General features: G+C 43.0%; 1 long non-coding RNA gene across 1 annotated transcript; it reads right to left on the bottom strand.

Annotated features, from left to right (window-relative positions):
- Nucleotides 1–6,935: 6,935 nt before the first annotated feature.
- LOC308071297 lies at nucleotides 6,936–17,378 on the bottom strand. Its single transcript, XR_013931078.1, has 2 exons — nucleotides 10,253–17,378; nucleotides 6,936–9,606 (listed from the first exon to the last, which is right to left on the bottom strand). It is a non-coding gene; the product is annotated as an uncharacterized lncRNA (long non-coding RNA).
- Nucleotides 17,379–17,430: the final 52 nt, after the last annotated feature.

Genomic DNA, 17,430 nt, shown 5'->3' with positions numbered 1-17,430 from the left:
AAGTGCCAAGAATTTCTCTGGTCTCTTAACTATCTACAGCTCTTAACGACCAAGATGAAAAAGCTGGAGCAATGAAAGCAATGTCTTTCCCAGCACCATTGGGATGGCAACATGAGAGGCTCCTAAAAAACACATACACAAAAATCCACATGGGCAGTCTGTACAGGGAAAGAGATATGTGGGGACACGCCAGCAACACTTGATTTCTCTGATGGAATGGCAACCTCACTCCAGTGTTTCAATTTAAACGCAGACCAGCAGTGATGCAATGCTGTGAGGTCCTGCATGGTATCTGCTGGGGGTTACAGCCAACCCATCACGGTGGGGACCACTGCATAACCGAGTTAATCCCATGGGCACGTTGCAGAACTGCGTTAGATGTGTTCTTGCAGGAGCTCTGCAACTGACCAAAATTAAAAATACTTTATACAGCTTGTTAAAGTAGCCCTTTTTGTTCCTTTAATTGTGAGAGGACTAGTCGTGAGACTTCCTTCCTGTCAAATCAGCGGTTTGTTTTCCACTTGGAGGTAAACCGAACTGCCCACTGGGAGAGCCCGGCGATGGAAACAGCTGAGGAACGCAACTCTCCGTTGGGAGGAACAGAGGGCTTTAACTGAAGGGAAACATTGTTTTTTTCTTATTAAATTCATCAGTTTACAAAATACCAGATCATAGAAGGGGAGTTCCCCTTGTTAAATATTTACCATTAAACCTCTGCAGGGACTCCTACTGTGGAGTCAGGAATTAAAGAACAAGAGAATTAAAGTCAGTTACTTCCCGTGCTGTGGTACACACACCGCCTGCAGGATCGGGCAAAAACCTCCACCCTGAAGGGAGCGTGACAGATGGAAGTGTCTTCTCCTCCGAGTACACCTTTGATGGGCGCAGGTTTTGCCTCTCTTTTGCTCTCCATTAAATTTTGTTAAATTATTTCATAACGAAACTTAAGATCTTTGGACAAAGTTTTTAACTTTGTTTTAGGAAGCTGAATGTTCACATTTACATGCGTGACTTGATTTTCAAAAGCACAGGCTACAGTTAATGGATTTACAAACCCAGATTTATCTTCTATCAAGGCTATTTTTGCAGTGCTTTTTAGTTCATTTTTAGAGTATTATGTAGAACAATTCTGTATTTTGTCTGCCCTTGCTTTCAAGGGAGAGCGAAATTTAGAGTTAACCAAGCAAAAGTGATTTCCAGATCCTTCAAGCAGATGGAATGGAACATGCATGGTCTACCAAAAAAAAGAAAACCAAGCTAAACCAAAAAAACCACAAATGAAAACACAAAGAAAACCACCATTTTCACACTTAGGTAGAAAAACATTTGAAAAATTGTAACAATAAATCCTCACACAAAACAGGAGGGTTGATGGAAACTTGGGAGATACTGCATGATGGAGACTTGAGTGAGGGAGCGCCACATTACAGGGACTCTGACCCGCACAATCAACAAAAATCACATAGGTGATTCACCCCGTTCACGAGTATTAATGACATCTCTTTCTACTCTACCTCAACAAGAAAAAACAACAACAAAACATCTTGGCCTACCACACCCATTAGAACATTCTCCCATCATCTTCGTAATGCTCAAAGCAAAGAACCCATCAGCCAACTGTGTTCATCCAGGGCACCAGCAACAAGAAAAAGAAACTGAGATGTCGGTGAAGGCTAGGACAGCTACAAAATCCAACAGCTTGGCCTGACAAATTGCACATCAGGCCGTGTTCAACAAGCCAATATTCTGACTGCTGTGGGTCACACTAAGCAAATGTCCCTTGTTGTTGATTTCTACAGGAAAATAATGGAAAGAAGGAAGAATTGTCTAAGGAGATCGACAGAGGAACCCAGCAAAAGAGTGACGAATGTTTTGGTTACAGTCACAGGTCGCTCTGGCAACCATGGGAGATTCCTGAAATGCTTTCAACCAGCTCTTGCACATAACAAAGCCTCAACTTGTCTGGAATATGTTTAGGTTTCATATATAGTTCAGGCACACCTCATCTGTAAATAGTCTGTGTCACTTGTAATAGAAATACTTGTTCTCAAAACAAGTTCAAGTAAGGCTGTCCGAATGACTTCAGTCAGGAAAATCAAGCCTTTCCATAATTCCAGTCAACAGTGAACATCTGCAGCCTTTGGCCCTCAAAGTCTGGTCCCAAAAGCAAGTTCCCAGCACTGCAGCACTACAACGATGGAAGCAGTTGCCAATGGTTGAATCCTGAACGTGGCCGACAGCCACAACGTATTGTACATAACACGAGCGTAAAATCAGTGCAGGACTTGGCCCATCTCCACTAACCTCACTTTGCCTGGTGACATCCTACCTACCGGCTCAAGATGGGAACCAGGTACAGTCCGCTTCTCCATGAACTCACAAGAAGGCACCAGCGGGAGGGAAGAGGGGAGAACATTCCCACTGAATTGTAGATCTCTCCGATACTGTGGCACAAAACCTGGAAAGATTAGGGTCAAAACATCGAACAAATACCATTTTGGGCCTTCAACCTCAGTCACACGAGGAACACCTTTTCACCTCCAGCGCTCTACAATTTCAGGCCAGAGCAGCCTGCTGTTGCCATCTGAGTGGTGCTACATGGAGTGGGCAGAAATGAATATTGAGCAAAGCCCATATGCGGAACAACCGCTTGTCCTCATGGCACAGACCCAACACGCTGTGGACACGGAAAATGCAACTGCGGCACCACTCTTAGCCTCAGAGACTCACTCTTGCAAAGCGAGGAGGCGGCACACTGGAAAACCAGTACTCACTGCACTTATTTTGACAAGCAAAAGGCAGCAGGCTCGGCCCTGTCAGCCCCGAACCCTTTTGGAGCACCTGGAGCTTCATTTTTCTGCTGTATCTCAGTAAAGTCAAACTTCCAGAATTAACCCCTAAATTTGTATGGCAACAAAACACAGGAAAAAGAGACGTATGTTCATCAATAGAACTTAGGAAAAGTAAGACGATATTATAAAGAATCAATCACCGTTGAAAGTAAAACAGAAGGGCTAAATAAAAGGACTCCCACCTGCTTTTAATTTGAACCCACAACACAAGGGAGAAGTTAAAACTCAAATAGGTACATACTTTCCTTTGAAAGGCTAGGTCTGTGCCTGAACAAAAGAAAGAGGCTTTTCACTTACCTCCTGTGGTATCAAAGAGCCCATTAAAACCCAATAAAATATTATGAAGCTTTCTCCCTTTGTGAAAAAGTGCAATTAATATCCTTCAGCAGATGATTATTGATTTTTATAAAGCAATTTACAGGCTTCTAAAGTCATGATTATTCAAGCCTCTGAGTGCCAGAAAGGAAGAGTTTTTAGAAGTAGGAATCGTATTCTTAATTCCACATCAGCACGGCCAGAATTTACAGACTTCTGATTTTTTTTTTTTTTTTTTTTGCCCCCAGGATATTTTTGTTGTTGTTGCTGTTGCAGTGCTCCATCATAGGATTAACCCTTTTATTCCCTCCCACCTGAGACAGATTTTTTTCATGACCTGTTCCTGAAGTATATCGCCTGTCAGATATTTATCCACTACTCACGGCTGGCGGGTTGGATGCTCAGCAGAGTAGGCTTCATGTCAGAAAATCAGCAGCTGCTCATATATCACACTGGTCATTAGTAGAGGATCATTCTGGACCTTTGCCCACAGCACCTTGCTATGGCAAGAGAAAGGCTATAAAACCCTAGGCCCTGTCAGCTGTTGTCATTTAGGTGAGAATTTATCAGGTCTCAGAGTGCCCTCTGACTGGATTATTATGAATAATGAATGAAGCTTTATGCCACACTGAGGCATTAATAAGACTGGGATGACTGGGAGAAATTCAGTCCACATCATAGCAGTAACTTTCTGCGAGCAAGTACACAGCTGGTGGGCTCGCTGGATTTAGCTTGTGTTAGATACTGCAACAGAAATGAGGAGCTCATTTAATTATTAAGCAAGTAGCAAAATGCTTTTGGTTTAGCCTATGGGTAGTATTACTGCCCCACTCGTGGACAGCTTGCAACAAAAGGCTTTCTACCCTCCAACCAAACTCATTTTCTGCTCTTAAGAAGCTGGAGCAGTGAACCCTCCCCCCCAAAAAAAACAACTAGTGAATGTTAATCCTCATATTTACTTTTAATCCAACATAAAAGAAAGGATATGTAAGAACAAGCAGTTAACAACAACCCTAACACAGAAGTTGTCTAACCTGTTGGTGATACTCTGGGGACATTAGTCAGGATTACTGATTTTCTTCCTTATTCTTCCTCAGTTCATTCAATATGTATCCCTATGGCACACAAATGAGAAACAGAGAAGGAAGGAGACAAAAAGGCAGCCACTGACTTAACTGGGGGCAGGCGGGGGGAAGCAGCAACAGCAACAAAAAAGCAGATGCACAGCAGAGGCGATTGGCAATAATCAGCCTCCTGGTGTGGCAGTTCCAGCTGCACTCCAGAGGACTGAGCCCACAGAGCTGACAACACTGGAGGCTGTCATTTATCTTGGTACCAGCTTCACTAGGAAAATTATTTTATAGGGCTGGACACACTTTTACAGACTCTTTAATATCTTAGGTGTGTAGTATCATTAAAACCCTAGGCTCTTACCATCTCGTATTACCATATCCTCAGCCAAAACAAGAACTGCATGGTCTCTTTCAAATAAACGTGTTCTCCCTAAACTATTTTTAATTTTGTTTTTTCCCCCTTTCATTTGGCATGCAGTCTCCAGCAAATCCTTGCCAGCATTAGGGCAGATCTTAGTTCTTCCAAATGGCCCTAAATAAGGAGCAGTGAAGCAGGACCCAGCCCGAAGAGCACCCACTGCAGGCACTGCGTCTCAGAAACGCAACTCTCCTTCTCAGACAGAAACACGTAATTCACAAAGAGTATTTCAACTTATTACTCATGCACAGGCAGGCAGCACCACGGCTTGCCCTAACTCCTGCACCAACCTCTCCATTGCTTTTACAGCAAAGCCACCGATGCACAGCCAAGCTATGAACAGAAAGAAACTGGATCTTTTTAAAAGGCAATACGCCTTTTTGGCAGGGGCTGGACATCAGAAATGGCCATTGGGAAAGGTTCCATTTTCAGCTTATTCATACAGTCAGAACTGGAAAACAGGCTGAAGGCAAAATACTCCCCTGCTGGGCAGCCTTGGGGATCAGTACCAGGGACCAGCCTGGGCAAAGGCTCACGGTGCGACCAGAATTTTACAAGCAATCATGTCAGAGAGGTTTAAGAAACTTCTCTCTACATTATTAATCAAAAGATTGACTTGGATACAATACTAACAGTACAAGTTTTTAAATACAGTCATAACATAGCAGCCCTTAAAACAAACATTAAGCAAATTAAAAGATCTTCACTTGTCCCAGCTCTGTTTCTGCATTTTGGCCTCAATTGCTTGGACCTGACCCTCAGGTAGGAGCCTTTTTCCAGTACAATATTCAAGATCCTTGACTATGTACGAAAAGCCTGACCAGTAAAAAGAGAACCATAACTCTCCCAAACCCACAAACTTTCTTCAACAATATATAAGAAGAGTTCCTAGAACAGCAAATTTCATTGTAATAAATCAGGGAAGCCAGTACAATCCATGATTCGTAGTGACAATACGGCCCTTTTCCCACACTTTTTCTACTTTTTGAGAAAAGGAAATTATAAACATGATGACAATCCTTTCAATTCTTTAGTATCTAAAAATAACGTAAAATGTTTCATTTTCATTATTTCAGTGCTACAGACCTCTAATTAAAGCAAACCTTAGTGTAATCTGGAAATCCGAAAGTACACTGTGCAACTCCTACTGAAACAAAAAGATTCCTATAGATTTTTCCTTGTACTGGATTTAAAATATTATTCATTAGTATAACTAACTGTATATTTTGTGGATAATAATATCTTCATATTTTTACTGCTTTGATCTAGAATGCTTCATATTTGCATCCTGCCACTTTCGTTATGTATAGGGAATTTAAAGATGACAGTGTAGTCATGTATGGTTTTTTAACTTGCGGATCTTTTCATATATCAGTCTTTCTCACAATGAGTCAAGAATGTAAATAATCTATGCTTGATTTCACATTGGCAAAAAAAGCTTTGAAAAGCTGTTTAGAAAGCTAGGAAACAAAACAATTTTTGCTCTTTTATTTAATAATCTTTATGAATTTAGATTATTCTCATGACAGTAAGAAGTTTTGTATGTTCACAGCATTTCTCCTCTAAGAACCACCTCTTTTGCTAAAGGCAGACACAGACCTATTTGGGATGAACAGCGGTAAGACTGGGAGTAAAAAACAGAGTCCCATAGTTAACTGAAGCACAATGGCTACAAGCTTGGGAGTTTTGTTTGCATTTGGGGGGCGGGGAGGTTTAAGGGGTCTATGGGAACCTGGGTGACAACAGGAACTGGGTATCCACCTCACTGGAGTTTTCTCTGAGCCACATAACCCCGCTGAGGCTACGTCTTATTTGTAATGCTGATGGTTGATAGCATCTTGTTTCTGTGGATGTCTGCTGAGGGTTTCCCCATTCCTGCCTTCTCTGATGGAGCTTCCCCACCCCATGGGGGGCGCCTGAGTACCAAGGGCTGCAGAGGGTCTTGGCTGTACATCTACATCATGATGTTCTGTACAGACAAGATGAGAACTCACACAGAATCCCCGCTACCCCTCCTGGCACTGCACCTCCTTCTGCCCCCCTTGGCTCACAACCCATCCTGCTTTCCTAACATTTAATTTGTACTTTACAACAAGTGACATTCACACAATTGTTTCTACGCCAGCATTAGAGGGCAGGCCAGCAAGAGCCCTGGGCACCGGCACTGCCCGCCCAGCGCAAGGATCGCTTTGCAGTGGCAGATGCGGGAGCCCGCTTCACCGGGGCTGGGGCACGGGCTATCACACCCTGCTTTTCTGGCTTGTTAAAAAAAAAAAAAAAAAAAAAAAAAAAAAAAAGTGGCACTTTGCATACCAAGCATTTGCTTAAAGCCTGTTTATAAATGAGGTTACATATCCTTGAAAGACATTGTCTTTTAAGTGGTGGTACAGGGCTAGGAGAAACCCAGCCATTCCCAGCAGCGTGACTCCTCCCCACATCATAAGCAACCCAGCAGAGGCAAACATGACCGTAAACCTGGCAAGAAGTTAATTTTGGTTTCTTCTGTGGTTTTTAAATAACCATTTGATATTTCAGATGTCTTGTTACAAAGTAGCATTTTCAGTAACACCTAAAATGTGAGAAATCAATGAAACACAAATACACTTTCTTTTGTTTTGTTTTTTTTTTATTTTAAAGCCACTGCACTGTGGTAGGTGAGGGTTTACCCATGCAGTTACTCCTCAGCAATGGTAATGTTTCAAGCTGTTCTCATGTTTAACAAATAATTACCATAATTCACTGGAAAATGATATTCAGAGGCCAACCTGCTCTGGGGGTCTCAATGTCCAGGACTCTCACAAAGCAGAGCAGCGTGATTCTTGAGGAAAGAAGGGAAGAAAATTGTGAATAATGGCTAAAAATACAGCTTTGGAGACACTGGAATGATTTGTTACTGAAAGTAAATAAACACCTACATAAAAGTTAAAGTTGCCACCTCTGCACAGTGCTGAATTTTCACACAGGAACTCTCACCTTTATTCTGGTGTGCCATTACCATGGAGCCGATACTGCTGAAAAACACCCTCTCAACAGAACCCCCCTAGATTAGAGTTCATGCTCACAGGAAAAGCATGTCACCCCAACTCATAAGGACTCCTCATTTATTTGAGCCACTCAAGACTTTAGGGTGCGCCTGGGAGCACCAGGAAGAGCAGATATGGCCAGACACCCACACCCCTTTGGAGGAAAGTATCCACTAGTGAAATTGTGACAGGTTCAGGAACCAAACCTCTTGCCTCACACCCCAGCCCTCCACACGGCTCATCCAGTACCTTATGGCAGAGCTGCTGCACTTTCCAGCTCACCCCAGGGCTGGTTTCTGCTGTCGGTAGGGTTCTGCACCGTTCCACAGGGAGCTCTATGGCTGCCTTCCCTAACCTGGGCCAAAAGAGGTAATGGAGACCGAATCCAGCCAAGTTTCCCTTTGCGTGCGTCCTCAAGTCTTTACAGCAGAAAGCACAACTACCAACTCTTATCCCAGAAGGAAAACGTACAAACGCCTATAGCTCCCCTACTGTAGAGCAGCTAAAAATCTGCATTTATTTTACATGTTGCCCATTTGGAACCTTACTATTTTCTCCTGCTTGTTGGAGCTATCTCCTTTTTTAGTACTTCCAAGTTTTGATTAAGCTTACTTTCCACAAGCTCTGTTGTTGGGCACACACTCCAGTTTTTGCTTTAGATGAAAGCTACAGGCAGCCAACACTCACATCTCTCATTTTAAAATGAAGCGTTCATGCAGAGAGACAACAGTATGTATTTTAATTTTTAGGCTGCATAATTTAGTGACATTGGTATAATAATCTTTTATCTGTAATTGAGCTAATGGACACATCTAAGAACACAAACACTGGTTAACTAGCCTTTTTTTATTATCAGCAATAATGAGTAGCAACCCGTTCATTTTAAAAGTCAAGGTATATGCTGTAAAGTTAGTAAGAACCTAGAGTCAATTAAAATAACAACAATTAGGGTATTTTATTGATTTTCAGCTTCCCCCAGCTACTTTTTATCTGTAGCAATTTTGTGGAACATACCACACAGATCTTTTAGCTTCCAAGGAAGATAAAATCATTTCCGTTTAAAAACTGTATTTATTATGACTGAGCACAACATGCTGTTTTACAAATCTCTGTTTTACTATCATATACGTCTAATCTGCCATTTATTCTATTTTTTCAAGCTTACAACCATTTTTCAAGCTTAAAATTTCTTAAAACTTGTATTGGGAGAATCTGGGGTAGGTGGAAGAATAGTCTTAACCACCCCATATTTTGTATGTGCTAATTCAAGGTTCTCTTCTGGAGAAGGAACTTTTTTTCCCTAAATTTATTTCCAACTACTTTTGTTTTCCTTGAGGGACCTTTGAAACACTATATTGCTACTTTTCATGTTTTTTATTTGCCCTCTGGAACAATAAAGGCTCAAAGGTTCATAAATATGCATTCTGTAAATGTATTATGCTGACAAAGTGTTGCTCAGATAGCTGCTCTTGCCTTTAGGGAATGAAAAAGTTTACAGCATGCTTAAACAACGGTGTAAGGGGAAAGGGAGAGACGGAGAGAGCTGTGTCAGCGTGTGGGCTGAAAATGGAACAAAAGAGTCATCCTGAATGCACAGAGAAAATAGAAAATAAACTTAGATAAGACACCATGGCTAGTACCCTGAAACAAGCAGGGGTGGGGATGTGACGGCATTACTCAGTAGTGATGTGCTTGAGTGGGCATTATACCTTGTTTTCCAGGAAGGCTACGCAGCCAAGACATCGTAAAATAACAAACTTCATTTGCTAATTTTGGAACATGAATCAAGATAATTCCTTTTTTTCCTCCCAAAACACTCCATCCCTGGCAGGGTCCTTGTCTTGCTTAATTCTCATCCCAGACGCAGCTCGCTCATCTCTGCCTCACTGGAAGCTCAGGGCTGATGCTTGTCAATACGTACACTTCTGGCAGGAAGAAAACATTCAGCAGTTAAAGATCCCATTAATTAATGTCCATGTGACAGTAGGTATTGACAGATAAGCCTCAGGACCAGCGTATTGGGTTTGTGGGGCAAGGTTTTGGTAGCAGGGGCCTACAGGGGTGGCTTCTGATAGAAGATTTCCCCATGTCCACGGACCCAATGCCAACGGGCACCAAGACAGACCCGCCGCTGGCCGAGGCCGAGCCCAGCAGTGACGGTGGCAGCGCATCGGGGACAACACATTTAAGAAGGGGAAAAAAACCCTGTGCAACAGCAATTGCAGCCAGAGAAAACAGAATGAGACTGTGCGAGAGCAACGAGCCTGCAGCCCCCTGGTCACTGCAGGAGGGGCAGGAGGGGCTCCAGGCGCCGGAGCAGAGATTCCCCCCCCAGCCCGTGCTGAAGCCCACGGCGAGGCCGGCTGTGCCCCCAGCCCGTGGGGGTTAACGTGGAGCAGATCCCACCCGCAGCCCGTGGGAGACCCCACAGCGGGGCAGGGGGATGCCCAAAGCAGGCTGTGACCTGTGGGCAGCCCAGGCTGGAGCAGGCTCCTGCAGGGACCTGTGGCCCCGCGGGGGACCCACGCTGGAGCAGGGTGTGAGGAGCTGCAGCCCGTGGGAAGGACTCACCTTGGAGCAGTTCATGGAGAGCCGTCTCCCGTGGGGGGACCCCACGCTGGAGCAGGGGAGGAGTGTGAGGAGCCTGCCCTGGGGAGGAAGGAGCGGCAGAGACAATGTCTGATGGACTGACGGCAGCCCCCATTCCCCGTCCCCCTGTGCCACGGGGGGGGAGTGAGAGAAATCGGGAATTAAGTTAAGCCTGGGAAGAAGAAGAAGGGAGGGGTGGGGGGAAGGTGTTTTTTAAGATTTGGGTTTATTTCTCATTATCCTACTTCGATTTGATTGGCAATAAATTTATTTCCCCAAGCTGAGTGTTTTGCCCAAGACAGTAATTAGTGAGCGATCCCTCTGTCCTCAGCGCAACCCGCCAGCCCTTCCTTACACTTTCTCTGCCCTGAGGAGGGGAGTGACAGAGCGGCTGTGGTGGCACCAGGCATCCAGCCGGGGTTAACCCACCACAGCCAGGCAAAGGTGGAAGGGTGGAGCCCACGTTTGTATCTGAAATAAAAGCCGCTGAACCCCCTTCACCCTCCCATCACACTCCCACTATCAGGCATTTCTTAAGCGCTGGAAGTTTCCTTCCAGGTTTAGGAGCAGGGACAGCATGGAGACACATCACGAATAGCAGAAGGTCACACGTTGCATTGCACCTCGAACGACAACAAACCTGGGGCAGTCCTACCTCACCTCGTCCCAGTGATGATTCCCCAACTCCAGCGGCCAACACGGAGCCCACCCAGCTTGGCCGCCACCAGCCCCACCCGGCAGCACGCACAGACATGCTGCGCCTCTGCTCTTCACGGGACGACCTCCCCAGAAAGTAATATCTCTCCTTATGGCTAAACAAGCATGCCAGTATTGCGAGGGTACAGGTGGTCTCCTAGACCTGCAAACCTTAAGTCTGTGACATTTTATATTGATAAAATCCAAAGGGATGAAGTAGCCAACCAGTTGCTACCCCCAATTTTTTCATAGTGTTCAAGCTACTGGCTAAATGTCTCATAAGCAAATGTATCTTCCTACTTCATCTAGGCTTGTGTCTGGTTCATTTTTTGGTGTTATGGGATCAGCTATTACATGTATCAACACTGTCTACTAAAATCATTCTTTGTGGCCTGAGATTTATCTTCAAACTAGCTTGGTCATTCAAAAGCTCTGGACCTTTCCTGGTCTCCTTCACTTCATTCTTCTGGTTTACGTTACATCTCGGGATCAGTATCTAAAACTTTTTGATATTTATTTCCTAATTTTTTTTTTCCATCCTCACTTTGCTTCCTCTTCTCAATTGTAAGCAAAAGCAATTTCCATCTGAATATTTAAAGGATGCTCTCTTAGCCATGTAAACAGTTACCAACACTTGCAAAAGTAAAATATTGATAGACTAAGAAACCCCCTTCAAATAATCTCTGGTATGTTGTATAATACTGTTCTCGAAAATAACCCTCTAAGATGAAACCAAGTTTAAAATCTAGTATGAACTATATACCATAAAGACAAACAACAACGTTTCTAATTGAAAGTTGTTCTCTTCAGAGAAGGCAAGTCTTTGAAAAAAATCATCACCGAGCTATGCCTCATCAAAAGCTTCTCCAAATGCTGCAAAGCAAGCACTGCAAAATATATTTCCTGGTAACAGACTCTCAAGATCCGTAAGTCTGCTTTTCTGTCTGGTGTTCAGCGAAGCCCCAGACACTGCTTAGGGCAAGTTTGGGTGTTTGAGAACATCGTGTCTTCATTTAATCCTCTGATTATCCCTGACGCTTATCCAACAGGGAGAGCCTGAATTAAGTCTACTCCACAGTTCCCAAACTGGGGTGAATGATGCACATCCCCCTCAAAGCCTGGAAAGGTACCTGTGCTGGCTACAAAGGGCTCGGAGGGAGTGGTGGAGGCTGTCTGAGAGGTTCGCGTCGTAAGGAGGATGCAGAGGCAGTCAAATAATCACATCTTGTGAAGACGAACCGATGTTCGCACTTTCACCCTCTCACCCAAAGCTTTCCACAGGATGCAGCAGGGGTCTAACAGTCTACCAAGCCTCAGTTTTAGCCTGAATGGATGAAACTCTCTCTGACAGGCACGTAAAGTTTGAAACAGAAAAGACAATATAATTATTTCACTAGTCCTCTCTTCTTATAACTCCGCTGTAGGCTGGCAGAGCTGCAGCAGCACACAGCCGAATCGCGGATCCTAGGGGTTTTTTCCTCTAATCCGTATCTCAGGTCAGTATATTGCTCCATGTCCACTGACACTTTTGCCATCCCAATTTTGCTTTGCTGAGAGCTCGAGCATATATTTACTGCCATACAGCTCAATTTGTCTTAGTTAAAATCATCAAAATAGTAATCTTTAATGGACATTTTGTTCCTGCATCTAAAATTGAAATGTTAGCCCCGTTATTTCTCAACCCTTTTCAGGCAGTGACTCTGAATTTCATGTAAAACAAACTCACAAATAAAAACCTACTTGCAGAGCACAGAATAAATAAATAAATAAAAAAATAAAAAAAGGATTTTCCTTAAGAGCGGAGCAGTCTTCCCCCTGTCCTACTAATGCAGGATAAGTAAATTTTCTTGAAAGTTTATCACTAAGTACTTAACAGATTAACCTGCAAAAATAGAGCAGTGCGTTCCAGAAGTAAATCTAGGGCAAAAGCATTACAAAACTCCCAGTAAATGTTAATGTTAAGCATAAGAGAGCTTTAATCTATGTTTTCAGAGCAAATCTCAATAACCATTCACCTGACAAATTAACTTAGTACCTCCTAAACTCCTGTGTAACATGAGTTTGACCTAAATTGACAGGATGTCCTATAGATGTGCCACAGCAGCATAGGGGGCTTTTGCCATAAGCCCTGAACTGTGTCAGACATCCCCCTGATCCCCGTCTGCGGACACAGCCAGCATCAGCTGAGCATCTTCGCATGATTGTCTGCAGTTTATTTCCCTGAAATAGCACTGATTGCAAATGAGTGAATGAAGTTGAATTGTTGGCCACTAGTTCAATTCTGCCCCTTGCTAGTAAAAAAGAAATTTGCCTGGTACGGACCAGGCTAGGTTTTAAACTACAACTGCATACAATAAATCTTTGATGATCAATTGAGGATGAGGGAAGGGGGGGATATAATAATCCAGCTGCCAGCCAGGTTGTTCGGTCTGCAAGCATTCAATGGCAGAAGAAAGGGGAGAATCCTAGAACGAAAAGGGGAAAAAAGAAAGAGGCTCACGGGCTATTCAAGGCAGACAGACATACTGTGAGAGTTTCCAACAGAAAGATAACAGATCGAGACAGGGGATACAGATGCACACATGTTCTGTATCTCTCCCATAGATCTAGTTTAATAAAGCACAATTGATGATCATTTTTTTCTTTTTTTTTTTTTATCTATTATTAGGTTTTTCAAGTGTGTAAGTGGTTTTTAATCAAAAGAACAGTTCCATACAGCTCCTGACATCAAAGGAGAGCATTTCCAAAGCTATTACAGTATCAAAGTAATATTCTGTGCAGAATCTAAGGTGAACCATTGGAATAATCCTTCTGGGGTAGAGATAAAAAAATGCTGCATTCAATGTTGCCCAGAAGCATCCAAAGCAATCTATCAAAAAGGCCATAAAAATATTGGGCCACACTTACTTGATGCATGTACTCACCACTACTATTATTTTCCTCCATCTTCTCTTTGTCTGGTTAGCTACTAATCTTACCTTTGTCTGAAAGTTCCTGCTGTATATATGAAAGTACCAGAGCTGATTAGCGAGTCACAGGAGGGAATGACCTCTGATGTGCTTCAAATCCATAAACCTTTTATACAGTTGAATCACATTATGAAAAAAAAAAAAGGCGCCACAGCAAAACCAGCAGCATTGTAGCGGTGCTAAGGTGAGACTGCCTGATACCAGCAACCCTCTTCATGTGCCCTATAAAGATTTTTGCCATGTCAAAGTCAGTTATTGGCAACTTCTCTGCTACTTATTGAAAATGCATTTAATAGTAAACTATATTTAACTACAGCAGTTTAGTTTGATAATCCATTTTGATAAAGGCTTAAGTTGATCGTTGCATTACCAAAATTACCCGACCACACACCACACAGACTTCTCCCCTCACCTCCGTCAGCGAAATTCTGGTTTCGCTGAAGAAGGGCAGTTGGGTAGCAGCTGGGTTACGTGGATCAGGGGGCGGGGGAAGGGAGGGAGAGAAGGCAAAGAGAAGTTACCAAACAGCAAAAGCTGTTCCATCTGACAACAGTAGTTAACTTGCTCCTTGAACTTAACATCTGGTAACATTTTCATCTTCTGCAAACTTGTAAAAACATTATGGTATTTTAGACAGTGGGAGATCATTTCCAGAAGAAATTTTAACAGTACAATGAGACCACAAAATCCATTTCTTACTGGGCCATAGGGTTTTCTAATTCTTCATTCATATCTTACCTCAAGAATAACCTAAGTTGTTCATCATTTGCTTATAATTTTTGAGAATATTTTTAGCAGTAATTTTCAGCAGGCATAATATATATCTATAGAAAGGTTGTCTCTTACATATCCTTATCATAAAGGGATAAATGTGGGTAGATGTACTTTTTTTTCTTTAGCTGCCTAATAAGGCCAGTATGGGAACCAGACAAAACAACTTTGTGGCTACCAAAACACATCTAAAATACAGTATTTTCTGGAGCTATGGCCCCCATCTTTAAATTCCCAGTTGGCAGTGCTGAGGGGCTGTGGAAGAAAAGCAACAACCTCCCGCCACCGTTGCAGAGGGTACAGTGGTACACGCGCACACTCACTCGCTGCACAGGAGAGGCTGGCAGTCGGCGGCAAGGGATGCTCAGCCCGCCAGAGCACGCAGAACACAGGCAGGGACATGGGGCCAGCTAGAGACCATCATGTCGTGACTACTTCTTCTCTAACAGCACTGCTAAAGCTATACTGGAAAGAACTTGGGGTTAAATGAAGCCAGCAAACATTTAAAGCTCATTTAGTATCAATCTATAAAGAAACCCCAACACTGCCAATACGCAAGCAGCATAAAGAGCTACTCGTCCACGAAGACCCGACGCACACATCACGTGTGTTGTAGGAACTGTATGTAACCAAGCCTCACTTTAAAACACAAACAAAAAAAATCCCATTAAAATAGCTTCTCTCTTATGCATACATATATTACATGATGGCCATCCCCAATACATGGAATTAACACCTGCTCCTCCTGGGAAAAATTATTTTAAGAAGAAAAATACATGATTAGGTGAGGATGCCTTGGTAGCTGGAGTGCCAGTCCACACTGCGTTGGCCGCTCGCTCTAAATTAGCACCATTCCAAAGCATAAAACAATCACACAATCATAAGAAAAATGCGGTCCAAACCTGCTGTGGCCCAAAATGCAATATTCTTGCCTCAGTCTTTGATGACAAAGCATGCAATAAACAGCAAACCTGGAATGAATACTAGGCTTATATATATAAAGTACTACCATAATTAAAATAGGGCTGAAGTATTTGCAAATACCACAGATTAAGAACTGTCAAGATTGGAGAAAACTGGGAGGAACTGCAAAATTCCTTTGTCAAAAGGAAACAAGTAGGTGACAATTTTTCACTAAGGTTAAACACAAGATAATGCACTGTAAGAAAAATAATGGAAAGCATCAAATTTTGTCTTCCAAATTAAGTTTGTTCAAAAAGTATGTTATAAATTAACTGTAGAAGCAGACATACCTGCAGACAAAGCTTTTAAAAATATTAAGCTCCTCCGTCAGATAAACAATGTTCCAAACCAAAGGAGGTCAGACTGCTGTTTTAGCAATCCAGATGCAGTCTGGAAGACATTAATCCTGATCAATCTCAAGCACCAAATTTAGCATGGTTAATCCAAAAGCGAGGCAGTCAGGAGAAAAAGTTATACATCACCTTTTGGAGCAACCTTTGCAAAGCTCACAGTCAAAACCATGCTCGGGAAGTGTATCTGTTTACTACACACACGATTTTAAGGAAACTCCCCTTCTGAACTGGGCCACTCCTCCTCCTAAACATCATCACTGTATTTTCCTTAACCTGGGAGAGGTTAACAACCTCCTCCACAGTGGGGATGGGTCCTCTGCTGCAGACCTCAGGAGCATCCAGAAGAGAAGCCATGCAGCTGGGCGGCTCACAGGATGAAAGAGATGCTTTGGACATCTGCAGCGAGCTTTCTGAACGAGCTACATTAGCTATGCTATTACTCTGCAGGATTTACTAAACTTGCACTTGCCTCTTCACTCATGCTTGCTGCACACACACGGGGAAGAGCATCCTGCATACCTTCCGAGGTAAGTGAAGAAATAACACGGGCTGCTCTTCCATGTCATTCTATTTGCACCAATGTCCTGCAATGGATTTAATAAAGCTTTTGTAGATTGCAAGCTTCAGGAAAAGAATCTGAGGGACAAGTTTGCTAAGTATTTGTCACCATGCTGTCCTAGTGGGACCAAAAATTGAGAACCATGTACATACGATAGCTCCTCCTTAAATCCATGCATGAGCATTTGTGGGTTTGAACAACTTGATGAATTATTGAGGTATGCCTCTGCCTGAAAAAACAAACTGTGAATAATCCTGTGCAGTCAAAAAAAAAGCTATCGCTATGAAATCACAGTAAACTGAGCTGTTCTTTATAGCAAGAGATATGCTTCTATGTTTTGCGTTTAGCATAGGCCATAACACTAAAGATCATTATTTATACCTTTACTACCTTCAATGGCTTCTTATTTGCACTACAGAAAGCAAGCAAGAATCTTAAATGAAATTATACGTGGAGCTATTTATTACAGGTAAAATGTTTCACATGCTTGCTTACAATACCTTAGATATGGTGTACACGAAGCAGCATGAGAAACTGAACCACTCTGGGGACAAGATGGAAGGAGGCGATTCCAGAAAAAAAAATTCTATCCTATGGAAAATACCTTTTTTTTTTCCTCCGGCATCTTTGAGAGACTTATGTATTCTCTTATTTCCTCTGCCTCACTTGTGTACAAGATGACAAGTGATGCCCAACTACTTTGGCATATCATACTGCACTGTGTCATTCCACCACCTGCCAATGCCAGTGTCCCATCAAGCCTGAGAAATCAAAAGAAGCAATTTGTTAGAAACCGGGGCGGGGGGGGGGGGGGGGGACGGGACGGGACAGGGGACGACAAATTACACA

This window comes from Falco punctatus (assembly GCF_963210335.1).
Source record: "Falco punctatus genome assembly, chromosome: 11".
Lineage (NCBI taxonomy): Eukaryota > Metazoa > Chordata > Aves > Falconiformes > Falconidae > Falco > Falco punctatus.
The sequence above is the reverse complement of the archived record's forward strand: the minus strand, read 5'-3'. Positions and strand labels throughout refer to the sequence as shown.